Source organism: Leucopleurus acutus, assembly GCF_964270905.1.
Source record: "Leucopleurus acutus genome assembly, chromosome: 8".
Classification (NCBI taxonomy): Eukaryota; Metazoa; Chordata; class Mammalia; order Artiodactyla; family Delphinidae; genus Leucopleurus; species Leucopleurus acutus.
This window is the reverse complement of record NC_139151.1, coordinates 32,995,460-33,016,246: the sequence shown is the minus strand read 5'-3', so window position 1 is coordinate 33,016,246 and position 20,787 is coordinate 32,995,460.

Genomic DNA, 20,787 nt, shown 5'->3' with positions numbered 1-20,787 from the left:
TATGTAAGAGTTGTCCTATGGGACCCAGCAACACACTCTCCTCTGGTCACCAAAGCTATATGCTGTAGTGATGGCCCATATGTGGGCTTCATGTGCCTTTCTATTTACCATATTTATAACCCAATAAAGATTAAGTATTACCTTTTCAGATGTACTTGTCGATTGAAAATATTAGTCAAATTATAACCTCTTTTTAAAAAAAATTGGCAATAATAATATTTGAGAAACATTATCGATTAAAATGGGATCAGATCTTTAATGTTACTAAAGTAACATATAACTGTACTTTTATCTATGTATCCACCTATGTATCTACCTATGTATCTATATCTATCTATCTATCTATCTATCATCTATCTATTTTTGTTTGTTTTGTAATGGTTTATAGCTGACAATGTGCTTTTTTGCATATATTATTCAGTCCAGTGCTAATCCTAGGAGACAGATAGTATTATTACTGTTTTTATAAATGAGGAAAAAAATATTTGAGGCCAGGCTCAACTCACTTTGCTATTAAGTCAAGGAGATAGGACCTAAAGTCAGGTCTTTTGACACCTAACTCCAAGCATTTTCAGCAATAATATGGTTCATCTTTCTATTTCTTAACCTATTCTTTACATTGCAGAATAATGGACAAAAATAACTCTTGCATATATTTTGTGTCAAATTTGATGTTTTAATATACATATACATTTATGAAACCATGACGATCAAGACAGAGAACACAGTTATCATCCAAAAAGTATTTTTTTAAATCCCTCTTGCCTGTTCTTTCCCACCTCCCCAACCCCAAGTAACCACTAATTTGCTTTCTGTGACTATAGATTATTTTGCATTTTTAAAGTATTACATAAATGGAATCATATGTATGTGTTCTTTCTTTTACGCTTTCCTTCATTCAGTGTAATTATCTTGAAATTCATCAGTGTTCTTGCTTTTATTCCTTTTTATTTCTGAATAGTATTCTATTTCATAGATATATAACATTTATCCATTTACCTGACATTTGTGTTGTTTCCAGTGTTTAGCTATTAGAAATTAAGCTGCTAGAAATGTTCCTGAACAAGTTTTTGCATGAGAATATACTCTTAGGTAAAATAGCTAGGAGTGGAAACCCTGGATAATATGATAGGTGTATAATCAGTCTTTTAAATTACAATGATTCTAATAGGTATTTAGTGGCATCTCATTGTGATTTAGATTTCATGAATAATAATGTTAAACATTTTTGCATGCTTATTTTTGGAAAATATGTTTATACTTTCCATTACTATATATCTTCTTTTGTTAAGTGTTCAAATCTTTCCCCATTTATTATTTGGTTATTTTATTATTATTGGCTTTTTAAAGCTTTTAAAAAATATATTCTAAATCTAATTCCTTTATTAGATGAATGATTTTCAAATAGTTTCTCCCAGTCTGTGGTTTCTCTCTCTCTCTCTTTTTGAAGAACAGAGGCTTTAAATTTTGAGAAAATTTAATTTATAAAATTTTCTATTATTGATTATACTATTGATGTCATATCTAAGAAATGGTTGCCTAATCCAAGGTCACAAAGATTTTCTCCTATGTTTTTTTCTGAAAGCCTTGTAGTTTTATGTTTTACATTTAAGACTATGATCCAGTTTGTGTTAATTTTTGTATTTGGTGAAAGTTATGAATCAAAGTTCATTTTTTAACATATGGATATCCAGTTGTTTTGGCACCATTTTTTATGTGTGAGTATGTTTCTGGTTTTTCTATTCTATTTCATAAGTCTATTTCTCTATCTTTATGTCAATACCACATAGTCTTGGTTACTAAAGCTTTATATTAAATTACAAAAACAAGTGGCATTCTTCTTTTTCAAAGTTATTTTAACTGTAATAGGTTCTTTTCATTTTCATATGAATTTTATAATCAGATTGTTAATTTCTACAAACAAGCTCTTCAGATTTAGTTGGGATTGTATTGAATCTAGAGGTCAATTTGGGGAGAATTTACCTATGAACAATATTGAGTTCAATCTGTGAACACAATATATCTCTCCATCATTTAGATCTTGTTTTGTGTCTCTAAGCTTTTCTGGAGAGATTTTTTTCACTATTGCATTGGCTATAGACTCTATTGTAATACTGAATAGGGTAGTGAGAGCAGACATCCTTGTCTGTTTCTGATCTTAGAGGGATATCGTTTAGTTTGTCACCATTAAGGGTGTTTTTGTTTGTTTGTTTGTCTATTGTTTTTTGTTTTTGTTTTTCTGAGGTTGACCCTTTCCTGGTCATTTGACTACGGAGACTAGGATTTTCTTGGTGATTTAATTTTCTATGCCTGTTGAAATTTATAGGTTTCTGTCTTCTTCAGCACCTGGTCTGGGGTATATGAGGTAGAAAAAACAGCCAGGTAACACACCACAATGTCGTTCCTTGGGTTTCAAGTTCCAGTGTGTCATCTTCTCTCCACCTTTCAGTCTTTTAATATTTGTTTATATACAAACACCAAGGATTTTAGTTATACTTAGTGGGAAGTATTAGGAAAAAGAAATGTCTACACCATTTTTCTAGAACTATAAGTCTTACTCAGTTATATTTTAAACAGATTTAAACGCTAAGAAATAAATATATATTTACTTGTCTAATGTCCATGCCCTTTTGTTGTGTACGTTCACATTTTCATCTGGCATCATTTTTCTTCTCCCTAAAGAACTTTTTAAATGTTCCTTGTAGTGTGGATCTGCTGTAGATGAATTCTTTTTGGCTTTCCATGCTGATAATGGTTTTTATTTTACCTCAATTTTTGAAAGATGTTTTTGATGAGTATAGAATTCTGATTTGAAAGTTTTTTACTTTCAGTACTTTAAATATGTTGTTCTAGTGTCTTCTAGTTTTTGTTGATTCCAACAAGAAATCATCCATATTTTTAATTCTTTTAACATAACAAATCTTTTTGTTTCTGGTGGTTTTTAAGATTTTTCTCTTTGTCACTAGTTTTGAGAAATTTGATTATGATAGGACTTGGTGTAGTTCTTATACTTCTTGTTATTGGGGTTCATCAAATTTGCATCAGATATGGAAAATATTTGACCATTATTTCTTTGAATATTTTAATGTCCCCCCTCCCCTTCAGAGATAGCAATTGCATGATGTTAGGCTGCAAGAAGTTTCCCCACAACTCACTGATTTTTTAAAAATTCTTTTTCATCCTTGTGCTTAATTTTTATAATTTCTACTTCGATATTTTCAAGTTCAGTAATCTTTTTGTCTGCAAATGGCTAATCTACTACTCTTTCTATACAATGCATTTTTCATTTCAGACATTGTAATTTTCTTCTCTAGAAATTTGTGTGTGCCATTTTTATATTTTCCATGTCACTACTTAACTTCTTGAATATATGTAATACAATTATAAGGACACACTTAATGTCCTTGTCTGCAAATCCTAATATCTGTGTCAGTTCTTGGTTGTTTTAGCTGATTGATTTTTATCTTCTTCATGATTCATATCTTCTTATTTCTTTGCACTTCTGCTGATTTTGACTGGATGCTTAGCATTATGAATTTTACCTTTTAGGTGCTGGATATTTTCATATTGCTATAAATATTCTTGAGCTTTGCTCTGGGATACAGTTAAGTTACTTGTAAACACATTGATTCTTTTTGGTCTTGCTCTTAAAATGTGTTAGGTAGGATAAGAACAGTGATTTATCTAGCTTAATTATTCCCCAATTACTGAGGCAAGACAATTCTGGTACAGTTCCTAATACCCCATATTATGTACTAGGTATATAAATTATAGTCTGGCTGGTGGGAAAAGGCACTATTGCTATCCTTCTGTGAGGGTTCAGCACTGTAACTTCTAAGTATTTTGGTTTTTCCCCCACTGATTTATGTAGCTTTAGAATATACATTAGTTTATTAATATTCTCCTGTAGGCTCAAAAGGACTCTATGGAGACATCTAGAGTTCTCTTTGCAGATTTCTCCTCTATAGTACTCTGTCCTGCCTACTCTAGCTGCTTTGATCTCTCTGAACCCTCAGGTCCATCTTCTCAACTGTGACCAGGCTCTGTCTAGGTTTCCCTTCTCTCTGTTTTAGCTTACTAGCTAGAGGTAGTATGTTAAATAATTTAAGAATTTGTAGGGCTCACTTCATTTGTTCCCAGTCCTTCATTGGGACTGGTTTTCTGTCCTTTGTTGCTGGTGTTCAATGCTTGACCATTGAATAATGAAACCATTGCTTTATATATTTATATATTTTGTTCAGTTTCAGGTTATTTCAGACAGAATCCAGTCCCAAATACTTTATCTTATCCAGAAACAGATGTCTCTTTTATTGCTTACTTTTGCCAACTCAGAATCAAAAATATATATATATTGAAAAGTATGTACCTTTTTGGCCTTTTGCTAATTTGTATATTTACAACATAACCTTTTGGATGTAGAATTTTTATATGTTGGAGCAAGAACTACTATGTCCTCTCCAATACAGCAATCCCACTGGCTAACACAATTACTAGCAGACAATATTCACTCTATAAATGATAGTTTGAATAAATGAATAAATGAACAGATATAAAAAGTCCCAGCTGTACCGGGAGAAAGAGATACAAATAGCATGTTTGTATAATGCACACTAGTTTGAAAATTCCTTTCATACAATAAAATTGAGATAGCTGTGAAAAAAGGAATTGAAAAGGAAATGCAAGAAAGGCTTTGCAGAAGCAATTAGTTATTGCTTAGAAATGGGGTTTGGAACCTGGGCTTTCTCAAAATACATAGCGGATGCTGTGGACAAGAATTTTGAAGATTGCCTCCTGGTCATTGTCTATCCCAAAGGGGGAGGCACATACTTTCAAGTGCATCCATTTTTTCATTTCTACCTTAAATCTTACATGTTGAATATTACATGTGCTATATTTAGGGAACCAAAAACTCATTAGCCAAATAATTGTGTACCTAGGGTTTGGTGGGGACTAGACAGGTTAAGTACAAATCTAACAAGAGCAGAGTGTGCTATATTTAATTGAAAAGCTGGACAAGATTACCTCTAAGGTCCTTCTAGGTCTGTGTTTCTCTTACCTGAGGGATCCAAGGAGAAGTGAGCAGTACTGTAGATCACATTCATTTACTACTTAGTATTTACAGCAGCATAATTTCACACTATTTTTTCCCTTAATTTTATGTTCCTCCAAAGGATTACTTTAAGATATCATTAGTTTAGAAGCATTTCATATTTTAAATGCTGTATTTATTACTTTTTAAATGTTAATTTTCCATGGCTGCAAACAGAGGCCATACTTAAAGATAAACAAAGCTTAGGAGCAAAATCACATTACCAAAATAATAGCTGAACACATGAAGTCTTGTGGTCTATGTTTTATTTCTCTCAATTAATATAGCAGTGTTCCCAGAAGACAAAATGAAACAAACCACAAAAATCATTTCCTTTTTGAAGTTAATTCTTCCATGAAAACCATTATGGGTCAGGACACCCTTGTGTATTTTTATACCTGCCCATCTTGATATATGTCTAATATTTTCTTCTGCCTTAATTCTGTAAACATTCTATCCTCAGTTATTGCTTATTTTGATGCAATCAAATCCATGGCACACCTGTCTCTGTGGATGAAAAGAGAATGAGTCATTTGGGAGGAGGACGGTCACATTAACTCTTGGAAGACACAAAGGATAATTTATGAAATTGTGTTTTTGAGGACATAACATGATGCCCTCATGACTGAAAAGAACTCATGGGTATCCTGAAAGAGGTCATCTCTCCTCATTCTTGCTAAGGATTTGCAGGACCATTAAATGCCAAATTAAACTCTAGAGTTAGGGCTGTAGACTTTAGTAAAATAATTGTAAGTAGTTGCAATGAGTAATTGTAAAAACTACCATTCAGATTGCTTATTCTCAGGCTGCTTCTTTGTGGCTGCAAATCAGCCCAGTTGAACATATTTTTACCTTGCTGTTCTGCTTTACTTTAAGAAATGCACTTTTATCTTTAATGTAGATCCCATCTGTGTTTTAGGGACACAAATTCTAAGGAATAAGCAAATCAGTATTACTCCATTGAGTTGTGGCCTTCGATTTTCAGTGAAAACAGCACTGTTCATTTTGTCACTGAGTTCTTTCCCTAGCTGTACTCTGAAAAGGAGAAAAGTAAAAATATGAATGATGAAAGCCAGCCCTCTGATGGACCAGGGCAAAGAGAACACTGTGTCAGGATGGTATTTCATAATGATAAGGAAAAAGCAATTTGCTCATCGAGGTGAGTGCTTTATCCTCTGGGAGTGTGTAACCTGAAGAAGGTAAATTATTTTTTCCTGGTACCACTTAGTATCCAAGAGGAGGTAATTTACCTCATAATGTCAAGACACCCTGCTGCCATGAAAGTGGTTATATCCCTAGCTTGTTACAAGGAGAGTGCTTGGCTCACAGGCGAGCTGATCCCTTCATAAATCAACCAATCCAAGACTGAGATGTTTCAGAGCATAAGAGCAAATGTACAAATGAATAGATGCTTTTTTAGGAGGTAGCTAAAAGTATTTTTTTGGCCCCTCCAGTGGTTGCAATTTAACTGCACAGTTCCCTTGGAAAGAAAGTTGTTGGGTTTTTTTTTTTTTCATTCTAAAATGGTTAAAAGGAAAGTAAGTATTCCTCACTGGTCCATAGGACAGCAGTTCAGTCTTACACATACTTCACAGCTGGATGCTGTGGAGATGACTTCCTCTGCTTGCTTTTCTGAGACCCCACATGTGGAAAAGGGAGGGTTGTTCAGTTGAAGACCCTGAGATAAGCCTGCCTTTTTAGGAAGAGTTATTCAACTCATTGTAAATTGACTGATAACCAGAGAGCATCTTATAGGCAGAACATTATTTGAACTTTTTCTTTATGACTAAGGAAATAAGTTATCATTGGGCTGGGGATTTATTACTTTTGCAACATAATTTGAGACAGAAGTTTAAGGAGAGTAACACTGAGTGTTAATATTCATATTAAGACATCTTTAAACAACTAGTCACATTGCACAAAGCCACTCAGACTGAGTGTCTAAAGCTCAGCTTTGGCACATCTCTCTTTCATAAACTGACAAGATTAAACTTCCATTTTGTTTCAAGGTAGGTATGAAACTCAAGGTGAATTGGATTGCATACAGAGATGGGGTATCATTTCTTCATTCACTGTTTATTTTTTAAATGTTTACTGGGAGCCTACCATGGACTAGTTACTATGATAAATGCTGGGATTAGAACATAAACAATGCACACACAATCCTAATGCTAACATCCTGAGACTTCTAGTTCAGTTAGGTATATGGACATTAGGGAGAAAAACACACAAATAATTAGAATTATGATAAGTCCTACAAAAGAAAAGTAGAAGGTGCTTTAAAATACGTACTTGGGGGACTTAATTAATCTGGAAAGTTGAGGGTGTCAAAAAAGCCTCCCTGGGCTTCCCTGGTGGCGCAGTGGTTGAGAGTCCGCCTGCCGACGCAGGGGACACGGGTTCGTACCCTGGTCCGGGAAGATCCCACATGCCGCGGAGCGGCTGGGCCAGTGAGCCATGGCCACTGAGCCTGTGCGTCCGGAGCCTGTGCTCCACAATGGGAGAGGCCACAACAGTGAGAGGCCCACGTACCGCATAAAAAAAAAAGCCTCCCTTTTTAAACTGGGCAGTAACAAGGATGAAGTAGGAGCTGAAAATTCCTGGTAGAGAAATTTAATTGAGCATAAGGCCAAGTGGGGAACAAGCTTGGAGTAGTTAGAAATTAAAGGGGGGAATGTGATGGAGAAATCTGAATAAGGGAAGAATAGCTGATGATGAGATTTATTGATTTGTTCATTTAATAAACATTTGTATAGCATTTATTCTGTGCCAGGAACAGCTGTGAGTGCTTTACAAATATGTATCCATTTAATCCTTATAATAATCCTATGACATATGTACAATTATTATCCCCATTTTATATGTGTGGAAACTAAGAGACAGAGTTTTGTGAGATTAGGGAACATATCATTGAGGAACTGAAAAACCATGCAAAACATTAAAATTTTTGTCCTAATAGTAGTAAGAATTTATAGAAGGGTTTTAACCAGAGGAATGTCTTCAACAAATTTTTAATTTTAACTAGATATCTCTGATCAGTACCTGAAGAGATTGAGAGACAAGGAGTCTAGCAAGAATGGATGAGGAAATAGGTCAGCAGGCTACTGCAGGACCTCTGGAGAGAGATGAAAGTGCTAAGGTGCTGACAATGCAAAGAGATGGATGGATTCAAGAAATACGTCAGAAATAGAAAGGATAGGAATCGGAAATGGAGTAGACTGTGGCAGTGGGAAGGAAAAGTCAGGAATGATTTTTCATGTTTCTGTCATAAATAGATACAGGACCATTTATTAGGTTAGGGAACACAGGCAAAGAAGCATATTTGGTTAGTGTGGATAGAGAAGGACCTTAAATTTTGTTTCAGCTATAATGAGTTTGAAGTTCCTAGGACATATTTACATGGAGATGTAGAGAAAATATTGATATTTGGACTTGGGAGAGTGAAGCTCAGAAGCAAGATCTGAGAAGAAATATGTATTAATTTGGAAGTTATTTGATATTTATTTATCAATTTTTCAATTTGCTTGTTTCTTCTCTAGACTCTAATGTAAATACAAAGAACTATAAGACAATATTTAAGAAGTACCAATGTAATGATATAGTCCATAAAAGTAGCAGGAATTTTGAGACCACAGAAACTTTATACAGAGATAGCATTGAGGATAGTTATGCTACTTCTGCATCACCTCTGTATTGTTTAAGAAGAAAATATGTAGGAGGAAATGGGGCTGGAGAGAGGCAAGGTGATGACCAAAAAATTCCTCGTCATCATTTCTTTTTTTTTAATAGCAGAAATTGTTGGCAACTTATATTCTGACTTCCAAATATTACAACAGAATTGTAAAAGACCTTCATTTCATTCTTATCTTGAACCTCTTGGGGAACACAATCTCTAATATGATTCACCAAACTCCCACTAAAAGCTTTCTCCTAAAACCAATATCCTGAGAAGAGTGATGTATTATTCACCATGCATATTTAACATGTGTTAAATTGTGAGGCATGCTTTTACTGGACCAGATTCCATACTGAAGAGCAGTTTAGGTCCTTTTTTTCACCATGCCAGGCTATGAAATGGAGCATCAAATAAATGGATCTGTAGAAAAAGTAATTCCACCTAAATCTGCTTTGTGATAAGCTGTTCCCTTGCAATTTATGGCATCTAATAGCACCGTCCGAGAAAAGAGCAAAAGCGTTGAAAGCCACTGTTCTTCCTTAAATCCTACAGTCTACTTGCTTTATAACCTTCTTTTCATTTTTTTCCTTCCTGCTTTTCTATATCTTCCATTAATTTTGGCTTTTCCTGTATCTTCCCTCAAGCTTCCTTTTAATTTTCTCCTCCTAGTCCATTAATGGCTGTGTGACATTTTATTGGCATTGAAGCTGAAGAAATCTGTGTTAAAAAAAATGGTGTGTGTGTGTGTGCATGTGTGTATATATGACTGGGTATCACACATTTATTTAGTAAAAAACAATAATAGACAAACTATATTTCCTCTTATTTAATGAACTCTCTTCTTCTAATCAACATGGAATCTGAGGGCAGATTCTCAGGGTCCAGAATATGTGCTCTGTGCTCTGTGAAGTAGGCAGAGGGCTATGTAAGAAGTCAACTATACTTTTGACTCCATCAGGTGACTTTTGGGAACTTTGTTGAGTTTGGCCAAGAAGATCTGCAAAGTTCCATCTAACTCTAACATTCTATGATTCTTTTTCTGAGTAAAGTACTGGTTTGTGATAAAAGTAAAATAAGAAAATCAGCTTTCAGTGGTAGAAGGATGAGCCTTAGAAGAGATGAGGTCTAACCATTCTTCTGAAAGGACAGATTTGGAAGTGAGAGTTCCAGATAGAAAAAGAAAGACCTCTAACACTCTCTGCAGTCTCACATTATTTTCTAAGTCACTTTTTTCTCTTAATAAACTATAAGCTCCTTGAAAGTAGGGGTTGAGAATAGGAGTTAACCATCTTCATCTTTGATCCCCAGATTATCACAGTGGCTGATACATAATACATGATCAATAAATATTTGTTGAATGATCAGAGTCAAGTAAGTAACGCTAAATACATAAAAGTGACAAAGACCAGAAGGAACTAGAACTTAGTAGATTTTTTAATGAAAGTACGAAAGGTTTAGAGATTAAGGAAGTGCAAAGAGGGGTAGAGCCATAGCTGGGTTAACAAATGACAGACAGAATGATAACTACCTCTCCCTTGATGATTAATCTCCATCAAGAGCTTTATAATTGGAAAGGGTAAAACAATCACATATTGTTGGGTTTCCAATGATATGAGAACACTTCACTTATTTTGAAGTCTTGAGAAAAGGTACCGTTGTTGAAGTGCTTGAAGAATCACAGAAAACAGAAGTGCCAGATTTCCGGAGGTGAGAAAATACTAAACAATTACTGGGAAGAAATGAGTGTTAGACATTATGATCTAGATACCAAACTGGACAATTTCAGCAGAATTTTAGAATGGATATTAGGTAAAGCTAGACTGATTTGGTTGCATGCTGGCTTTACCACTTTCCAGCTGTATGTCTTTCAGTAAGTTACATAACTTCTGTGTGCCTCAGTTTCCTCAGCTGTAAAATTGGAGTACCTATCTTACAAGAACACTGTGAAGATTCAGTTCTCTTAAGGCATGTCAAAGATTGCAGCTGCATACTAAGTGATCTATGAGATTGTTATTATTATTATTCCTATTACTTAAAGGATGTGATATCACCAGGGGATATCTCCAATAAGAATAAATCATACTTTACAAACCCACTTTCAATTTTTTGGAAAAAGTTTTTAGATTGCTTATTCAAAGTCACTTCAAGGATATGTTTGGATGACAGTAAAGCCCCTTGATAAATCTTTACTGCTCTTCTCATAAAGATAATGATGACATCCATTTGTGAGAGATGTTTAACTAGGAGAATATAATATTAAGAGGGCAGATGAGTTAGTACACTTTCTACTTTTAAAAACTGTACAGAATACTGGAAGAAATTACAGTTAAGATTTTTGCTCATTATAAACAGCGTTATAATAATTGAAATTTCCCTAAGATTATTAACTTTCAGAGTCAAAAGGAACCCAAAAAAACCTTTCAGCCCAAATGTTCATACTATAGCTGAAAAACTAAAGGTAAGAAAGTCCAATGAATTGCCCAAAGGCACACAACTAGTCTGTAGCATAGCTGAGGTTTGAACATTTTTTTTTTGGTGCCAAATATGTTTCAGGCTACCTCCTGGTAAGAGGAAAGATAAGGTATAGATCATATTTGTTTCTCCCTCTAGGGGACTATTTCCTTACCACTCAGTAATACAAAATCAAGGTGCTGTTAATGTCCACTGATTGTACTGACAAAGGTAGTGAGGTGATCTGTTCTTATTCCAGGGACTGTCTTGCCCATCTTCTCAGCTGAAATGTGACCTGGACTTCAATGTTACTCACTAACAGATTTAGGCAATTTTCTAGAAGCTACATAGAAATTTAAGGTTTAGGGCATGTTTGTGGATCAAGTGTATTTCCCAGACTAACAAAAAGCAAAAGGCTTTGCTGCCTGGGCTAAGAGCTGAAAACTTGTGGTCAGATTTTTTAAATTTAAATGTCTGTAAGTTATGTAAGCTTTCTTTGATCTGATAGAGAGTCCCGCACTCCTTTCTGTCTCTTGAAGTCATTTGAGTTGTGATCCCGGACACAGAACTCCAAAGGTGTTCCACATGGGCATGTCTTCATGTCCAGAAACTCTCCTTCATGTGCAGCATTTATTAATTTAACCTTCTCATGTCAGTTTTCCTATCTTCACCCATTATTCCCAGCAAGCACCATTCCTTTTCACACTATGTGCTACTTCCTTTCTCTATGGGATTCTGAAAATGTCATGGACTGTCTAACTGCAGAATGCAAATGCTTTTGAGGAGAAGGGTGGGTTCTTGTTTCAGTGCTTGTTATTTTGAGGAGGAATAGGGAGTCTTATAGCTAGTAGAGAGGACCATAAAATAGTGTGATGGCTTCAACTCAGGACTACGACTGTACTTTTCCTTCAATATCTAAAATCAAACACACTTTGCCACAATACAAATTACTTTCCCTCTGAAATTCCATCGATTCTATATGAGGCACTCAAATTTTTAAAATTAGTGTAATGTTGACACCCCTTCTTGGGATAAAATAACCCTGTTTTTTTGTGTTAAGAGTACATTAACTTTCCCACTGCATTGGATATATTTGTAAATTTCCGTATGTTAACAGCCAATGAATGCTCCTGGGCCCAAGCTGCTTTTCTCTAATCTTAAATTTGGCTCTGGACTACAGAAAATGATGAAAGAATTTTTATCTCACCCTAACTCCACTATATTGACTTATTTAAAAATAAAAAATAAAAAAGTTGAATGCCGATTATGCTTTGGGTGCTGTGTTATTTATCTCTGTATTCCCAGTATCTAAGACAGAGCTCTTGCCCTAGAGGAGTTGACAATATTTCTGTGGTTTTTAGATTTATGAAATCCAATGAAGAAGCTCAACAAGAGCTGGAAGAGTCTGGGAAAGGAAGCCTCATGAATCAACTGAGGGCTTCATTGGATTCTCTGGGATTTGGATGCACAGAGGAGATAGGGAAGATGCTCTAGATAATGAGAACAGCATATATGGAGGCATGGTGAGGCGACTCACAATGGAAGAGGAGTGTAAGTTGATTCTAGAGGAAGGTAAGCACAGTATTAATTAACAATAAAAAAGGTAGGTAGGAAAGGCAGATTCAGAATTCTATTTTTAAACAATTTATATGACACTAGGTTTAGTGCTTCAGGAAACTAAACTCATTTTCCTATTCCATATTTCCTGAAAATTGTCTGCTTGCTAAGCTCTTTGCTAGCATTTTGGAATAAAGAGGTAAATGAGATATAGTCCATTCCATTAAGCAACTTGCTGTCTGGTGATCTTAATTCAAGTTCTTTCCAAATGCAGTATCGAGAACCCTCCACCCCCATTCACAGCACTATTTTGGAAAGGTGATGGAAAATGACTTGGAGGAGGCTAGATAAGGGGTAGATTGCAAATGTCCACCTGGTGAGAAAAATTGCCCCAAGCCTACATCATGTTCAAGCCTGTGCTAAGGATCATATAATAAACAAGACCACCCAACATATCTTCCATTTTGTTAGCATTTGCACATTCATTCATTTTTATTTAAAATGGCATCCTTAGTGTGTGAGGTATTATGCTAGATTCTGGGGATTCAGAAATGACCAAGATAGACTCATTCCATATCTTTCTTGAGTTTATAATATATCATGACTGGAAGATGTTCAGAGTGTTACAGGAATACATGAGAGAGAGTGACACATAACATAGATTTAGAAGGGCAGGGTAGGGAGAGGTCTGAGAGGGTTCCTGGAGGAACCTCAACTGAGGATAAATTAGAGTTTTCTAGACAAAAAAAAATAAGGTGAAAATTGTCCTAAACCTAGGGAACAGCATGTAAAAAGATCTGAAGAGAAGGTAAGGTACGTTTGATGGAAATCAGAGAAGTTCATTATAATATGAATAATCTGGCTTTCTTGCTTTTGTCCTCAAGGCCATTTCAATGTAGTGATATAATCAAAAGAAACAGAATGCTAGTATCAAGAAGCTTGGAATTATGATAAGTCAGACAACATATAGCAAAATTCCTAAAAGTCCTTTTTAGACATTGTTCAGGCCCCTTAAATGCAGAACCTGAGGCAGGGATTGGGGTGCATGTGATTCATTCAGGGAGAGTTTTTCAAGAAGAACCAATAAAAGGAAGCAGGAAAACAAAAGAGATAGAGCTGAACAAGGATGTGGTTTCAGATAAGATCTAGCCTTGACCTGATCTATTTGCGGGGAGGGCTACGTAGCATAAACCACACAGAGTTACCTCCCCACTCTCTGAAAAAGAGGTGTTTTTTTGTACCTGTCATACCCAGTCATTGGCACAGGTATGATGTTGGAAGTAAATTTTTTTGTTTTGTTATATATATACAATATATAATAATATAACATATATATATATATATATATATATATATATATATAATTGTAGCCCTTCCTAGCTTCTTCCTTTGTCTCTGTTTTCTTGACCACACAATAGTGTTCAGAGATAAATAATACAAAAGCTCAGTATTACAAATAGACTTCTTAGAAAGTAGAGAGGAGAAGAAAACAAGGATGCTTATGTTGTGATGTTTATGTCATCCTTGCTGGAGTACACAGTGTGAGGGGTGGAGCCTAGAGAGACTCTAAGACTGGAGAGGTAGGTAAGAAGCCGGGTGATGGGGAACATAGAAAAGCATCCAGCTAGACTTGGGATGAACTGAGTAAAACAGAGTTTCTCAGATGGAGGTCTAAAAATGTGGGCTGCTCTGTCCCAGTCAGAAGCAGAAGACTTGACAGTTTGTGTTGGCCTCTGATTCTTCCAAAGTGAATCATGGATTCCTGAGAGAATCATAAACTTAGTTTTGCAGCTGTCTGGAGGTTAGGGCAAGGGAGAGTATTTTTCTGTCTTGTGATTGGGGTTAGAATGACATACTCCTACAATGATTTTGTAGGGCCATAAAAATAGCAAGACTGCCTGGAATTGTGTCCTCTACATGTCTCCCAAATCTCCCTCATCCCCTCAAACTTGATATTTCGGAAATAAATCACCTTATTTTTGTATTTTGTATTTGAATTTCCATATGTGTTTTATTTTCTAACTACGCCAGTTGTTACTGTCTTTATGGTTTAGAACTTTACTCAAGATAGGGAAGTTCTTCTGTTTGGCCTTAGAGTTGCTTACTTTTTATGATGATTGTTAATTAATAAGACATCTTTCTTTATGGATAGTACATAGAGAACCTAATTATGCTGTTTATACAACTAACTCTTAAAAATTAATAGTGATTTATTCAGTTTCCTGATTTCTGGAGCATGTGGTCAGATATGGATTATGTTTATAAACCACCTTTCAATATTGTTCTTGACCCTTTTGGATGTTATGATGGAAAAAAAATTTGAAATGATTCCCACTTCTGAGAAAATAACAAACTAGTGGGAAGAAACAGAACAAAAGCAAGTTAAAATACTCCATATTCAAGAACAAACAAAAAAATCTTACAAACGTGAGGTGTGTTATCGCAAGACACCCTTAATTATTTGAGGGGCAAATCTTAGTGTTTCATTTCATAAAGCTGAATGACTAAAAGCATGTACACTCAATTTTATAAAATATTTACCACTCAACATTCTTACAAAAGATGATTAATTAGCCCATAATAGTCAAGTGATCTGAAGTTGTTTTGGAAATAGAACAGATATGGTGGATATGTATAGACCATTGGCATGATATGAACTTGATGTTTGCAATCAGACTACCCAAGCATGGATGGGCACCAGAATCACCCATCTGGCTTTTAAAATAGTTTCCAAGGCTCACCCCATACTTAGTGAATTACAATTTCTTGGTTTAAGGTTTGCATTTTCAGAAAGCCATACAGGTGATTCTGATGCCCTGTCAGATCTGAGAACCATGCCCTAAGGGCTTATCTCAAAGCTGCTGTATGCCATATCTAAAATACACCTAAGGAGTTTGTAATCCATGCAAGCTTCTGAACTATCTGTTCTCCAAAACCTTGAGGGATCAGTTCCTCATTGTTTTCTGCATTTCCTTGTCATATAGCTTCCTGGAATCTTAGGAATATGTGGGAAGGGAGGAATTTATGACTAACCCATTCACTAAACCATTTCCAAAACCACCCAGAGGATACCCTATAAATACATCCACTCTGAGGTTATCTCTGAACCCCATTAAATCAATCCAAATCTCATTTCTTCATTGCCTGAAGGGAAAATAACTTGTATCCAGTGTATAGTTGTGGGGTTCATTGAGCAGACCCATTTCTTGGAAAGGCTGACAGCTGGTAGTGGTGATTCCTGAGTCCTGCAACTTCCCTAGGATATGGTTGTAATAAGTCAAAGAGTTCCTGCAGGAATACCAGAAGGGTCAGGAGATCAGTCAGAAATAAGGCAGTTGAGGGTAATTTATCTGGAATGATTATGACCTTTATTTTCACAGGAAAAATAAAAATGACTTGTTCATGAAAACCTTTTTCCACAAGACACAAAACTTTAAAACTCCTGTTCACAAAGAACAATAAAAGAAGCACCAAGTATGAAATTCTAGTAAAAAAACAAACTGGGAGAAAATATTTGCAACATAAATAAAAGATTGAAGGATGACTAGCCATAATATACTGAAATAACCCTGTGGGAACATAGAGAAAGTGTATGAACAAGTAACTCACAGAAGAAATAACAAATGGCCAAGAAACTGAACATGTCAAGCCGTTTTTGCCGTTTTCATGTTTGTTTTTCACGTTCTGTTTCTTCTTCTTAAAACCTTATTGCCTGAAGATACTCACATGACTCATCCTCTCACTTTCTTCAGGTCTCTGTTTTAATGTCTTCTAGTCAGAGATACCTTCCCTACCCACCCTATATAAAACATCATGCCCCCACATGATTCCCTATCTTCCATTCCCTACTTATTTTGACTCAGAATTTATAACACCTGACACGTGTGTTTCTCTATTTGTGTATTGCTTGTTTCCCTGGAGTAGAATATAAGCTCCATGAGAATGAGGGCCCTGTCTGTCTTATTTACCAGTATATACCCATCTAATGAGTTAGCTAATAAGAACACTTAGAAGAGGTATTGCATATTGTATATACTCCAAAAAGAGTTGTTGATTTGATTTTAAAAACTTATCTAACTAATAATCAAGGAAAATAATATTAAAATTACAGTGTGATATATTTTTGCTTTATAGTGGCAATTTTTTTAAGATTAATATCTAGGGTTGGTAAGGATATGGTGAACTAGTGCTCCCAGATACTACCAAATTGACCTCCAAAAAAAAGACACCAATTTTAAATTGAATATATCAAATTTAAAATCCACATGCTTTTTTAAAACATTTTTATTGTAGTATAATTATTTTACAATGGTGTGTTAGTTTCTGCTCTATAACAAAGTGAATCAGCTATACACATACATATATCCCCATATCCCCTCCATCTGGCATCTCCCTCCCACCCTCTCTAACCCACCTCTCTAGGGGGACACAAAGCACCAAGCTGATCTCCCTGTACTATGCAGCTGCTTCCCACTAGCTATTTTACATTTGGTAGTATATATAAGTCCATGCCTCTCTCTTACTTCATCCCAGCTTACCCTTCCCCCTCCCCATGTCCTCAACTCCATTCTCTACATCTACGTCTTTATTCCTGCCCTGTCCCTAGGTTTTTCATAAACTATTTTTTTAGATTCCATATATATGTATTAGCATATGGTATTTGTTTTTCTCTTTCTGACTTACTTCACTCTGTATGACAGACTCTAGGTCCATCCACCTCACTACAAATAACTCAATTTTGTGTTTTTTTATGGCTGAGTAATATTCCATTGTATATATGTGCTGCATCTTCTTTATCCATTCATCTGTCAATGGACACTTAGGTTGCTTCCATGTCCTGGCTATTGTAAATAGAGCTGCAATAAGAAAAAAACTTAAAAGCAAACTAAGTGTGCACCAATGAGAAAATCATTAAAATTATTACATCCATATAATGATATATCAGGAAGCTATTAAAATAATGAAGTAAAAATGGGGTGGGACAAGATGGCAGAGTAGGAAGATCCAGGGCTCACCTCCTCCCACAGACCCACCAAAATTACAATTACATGTAGACAAACTATCTCCTGAGAATACCCTGCAGACTAGCAGAAAATATTTTACGCAACTTACACAACTGAAGGTAAAAAGAAAAACCCATATTGAGATGGGTAGGAGTGGAAGAGATGCAGACTGATCAGGACCCACCCCTTACCCTGCAATGCTGTGACCCGAGCCTGAGGGATATTGCTTGGAGGTTCCCTGTGAAGACCAAGGGCTCCAAACCCCACATGGAGCTTCACAGCCCATGAGACCTACAGTGCAAAGAAGAGCCCCCATAATATCTGGCTTTAAAAACCAGAAAGGCTTAAGTCCAGGAGAGCTAGAGAGCTATAGGAATTCCAGACTCCTCTCTAAAAGGACATGGGCACAACCTCACATGTTCTGAGTCCAGGCACAGAGGCAGCAATCTGAAATGCACCCAAGACATATGTGAAGAAGATTCATTGACCGTTTTTATTATTATTTATTTATTTTAAAAAATGTTTATTGCAGTATAATTGCCTTACAATATTACATTAGTTTCAAGTGTACAATATTCTAATTCAATATTATTATACATTACAAAATGATCAACACGATATGTCTAATTACCATCTGTCATCATATGATGTTATTAAAATGCTATTGAACATATCCCCTATGCTGTATATTACATCCCTATGCCTTATTTTTTATCTCAGTGTTTGAACCTGTTAATTTCCTTAACCTATGTATCTCCTCCCCCCAGTCCCCACCCTTCTGGCAACCACCAATTTGTATTTACGAATCTGTTTCTGTCTTGTTATGTTTGTTCATTTGTTCTGTTTTTTAGATTCCACATATAAGTGAGATTATATGGTATTTGTCTTTCTCTGTCTGACTTAGGGCTTTCTATATCCATCCTTCTATGATATATATATATCACATATTCTTTTTTGTTGATGGTAATTAATTTTTAGTAAATATAGATATGGAAACTACATGATGTCAGAATATGTAGTGAAGTTAGTAATAATTATTTTACATGAATTTATTTTTTCATCCCAAAAGACATGGAAAATAGTACATACCACATATTCTTTATCCCTTCATCTATTGATGGGCACTTAGGTTGCTTCCATATAGGAGAGCACCCATAAGATTATCAGTTGACTTTTCAGCTGAAACTTTACAAACCAGAAGAGAGTAGCACAACATATTCAAAGTACTGAAGGGAAAAAACTTACAACCAAGGATATTCTATCCAGCCAGTCTATCATTTAGAATTGAAGGGGAGATGAAGAGTTCCCCAGATAAGCAAAAGCTAAAGGAGTTTATCATCACTAAATCTACCTTACAAGGAATGTTTGAATTCTTTATTATTTTTATTGATATATGTATTTTTTGGCTGTACCTTGTGGCATGTGGGATCTTAGTTCCCCTTGACTTTTTTAAACAGAAAAGAAAACACCATAATTAGAAGTATAAAAAGTATGGAAGAAAAAAAATCTCTCCAGCAAAGGCAAAAATACAGTAAATGGATCAACTAGTTAGAATGAAGGTCAAAAAAAGAACTAGTAAAATCATATATATCTACAATAATTAGCTAAGGGATACACAAAATGAAAAATGTAAAAGATAATGTCACAAACATAAAATATAAAGAGGGTAGGATAAAAATATAGTGCTTTTAGAATGTGCTCAGTATTAAGCAACCACCACCTTAAAATAGGCTCCTATATACATAGTTGGTTATATATGAACCTCATGATATCCACAAAACAAAACAAAACAGTAATAGGTACACAAAAAGTAAAAAGGAAGGAATACAAACATAATACTAAAGTCATCAAATCACAAGGGAAGAGAGAAATAGAAGAAGAAAGGAACAAAAAGTAACTACAAACTAACCAGAAAACAATTAACTAAATGGCAATAAGTACATACCTATATACAATTACTTTAAGTGTAAATGGACTAAGAGGGAAGTTTATAGAAATACAGGCTAACCTTGGGAAACAAACAAACAAAAAAATCTCAAAAAAGAGGTAATCTTTTACCTAAAGGAATTAGAAAAAAAAAAAAAGAACAAACAAAGTCCAGATTTAGTGGGAGGAAAGAAATAATAAAGATTATACTGAAAATAAATGAAACAGAGACTCCAAAAAGAAAATAAAAAAGAGCAATGAAACTAAGAGCTGGTTCTTTGAAAAGATAAATAGAATCAATAAACTTTTAGCCAGAATCATAAAAAAAAGAAAAAAGGTATGAGAAGGGACCCAGATAAATAAAATCAGAAATGAAAGTGAAACTGACACCACAGAAATACAAAGGGTCATAAGAGATTACTACAAATAATTATATGCCAATAAATGCACAGCCTAGAAGAAATGGGTGAATTGCTAGAAACGTAAAATCTCCCAAGACTGAATCAGGAAGCAATAGAAAATATGAACAGACAAGTTTCAAGTAATAAAACTGAATTAATATCAGAAAACTCTCAACAAATAAAAGTCTAGAATCAGATGGCTTCACAGGTGAATTTTACCAAATATTTAATGAAGATTTAACACCTCTTCTTCTCAAATAGTCAAAAAAAATAATAATAATCCAAGTGTAAGGAATGCTTCCAAACTCATTCTACAATGCCTGCATCACCCTGACACCAAAATCAGATAGGGCATCACAAATAAAGAAAATCACCAGACAATCCTCAACAAAATATTAGAAAACCATGTCAACAATACATTAAAAGGATCATATACCATGATCAAATGGAATTTATTCCAGGGATGAATAAATGAATAAATTTATTCCAGGGATGGTTCAATAACTGCTAATCAATCTATGTTATGCAGTTATTAACAAGCTGAAGAATAAAAATCATATGATCATCTCAATAGATATAGAACAAGATTTAGACAAAATTCAAGACATATTTATGATAAAAATCTCCACAAAGTGCTTATAGAGGGAACATACCTAACATAATAAAGGCTTATATGACAAGTCC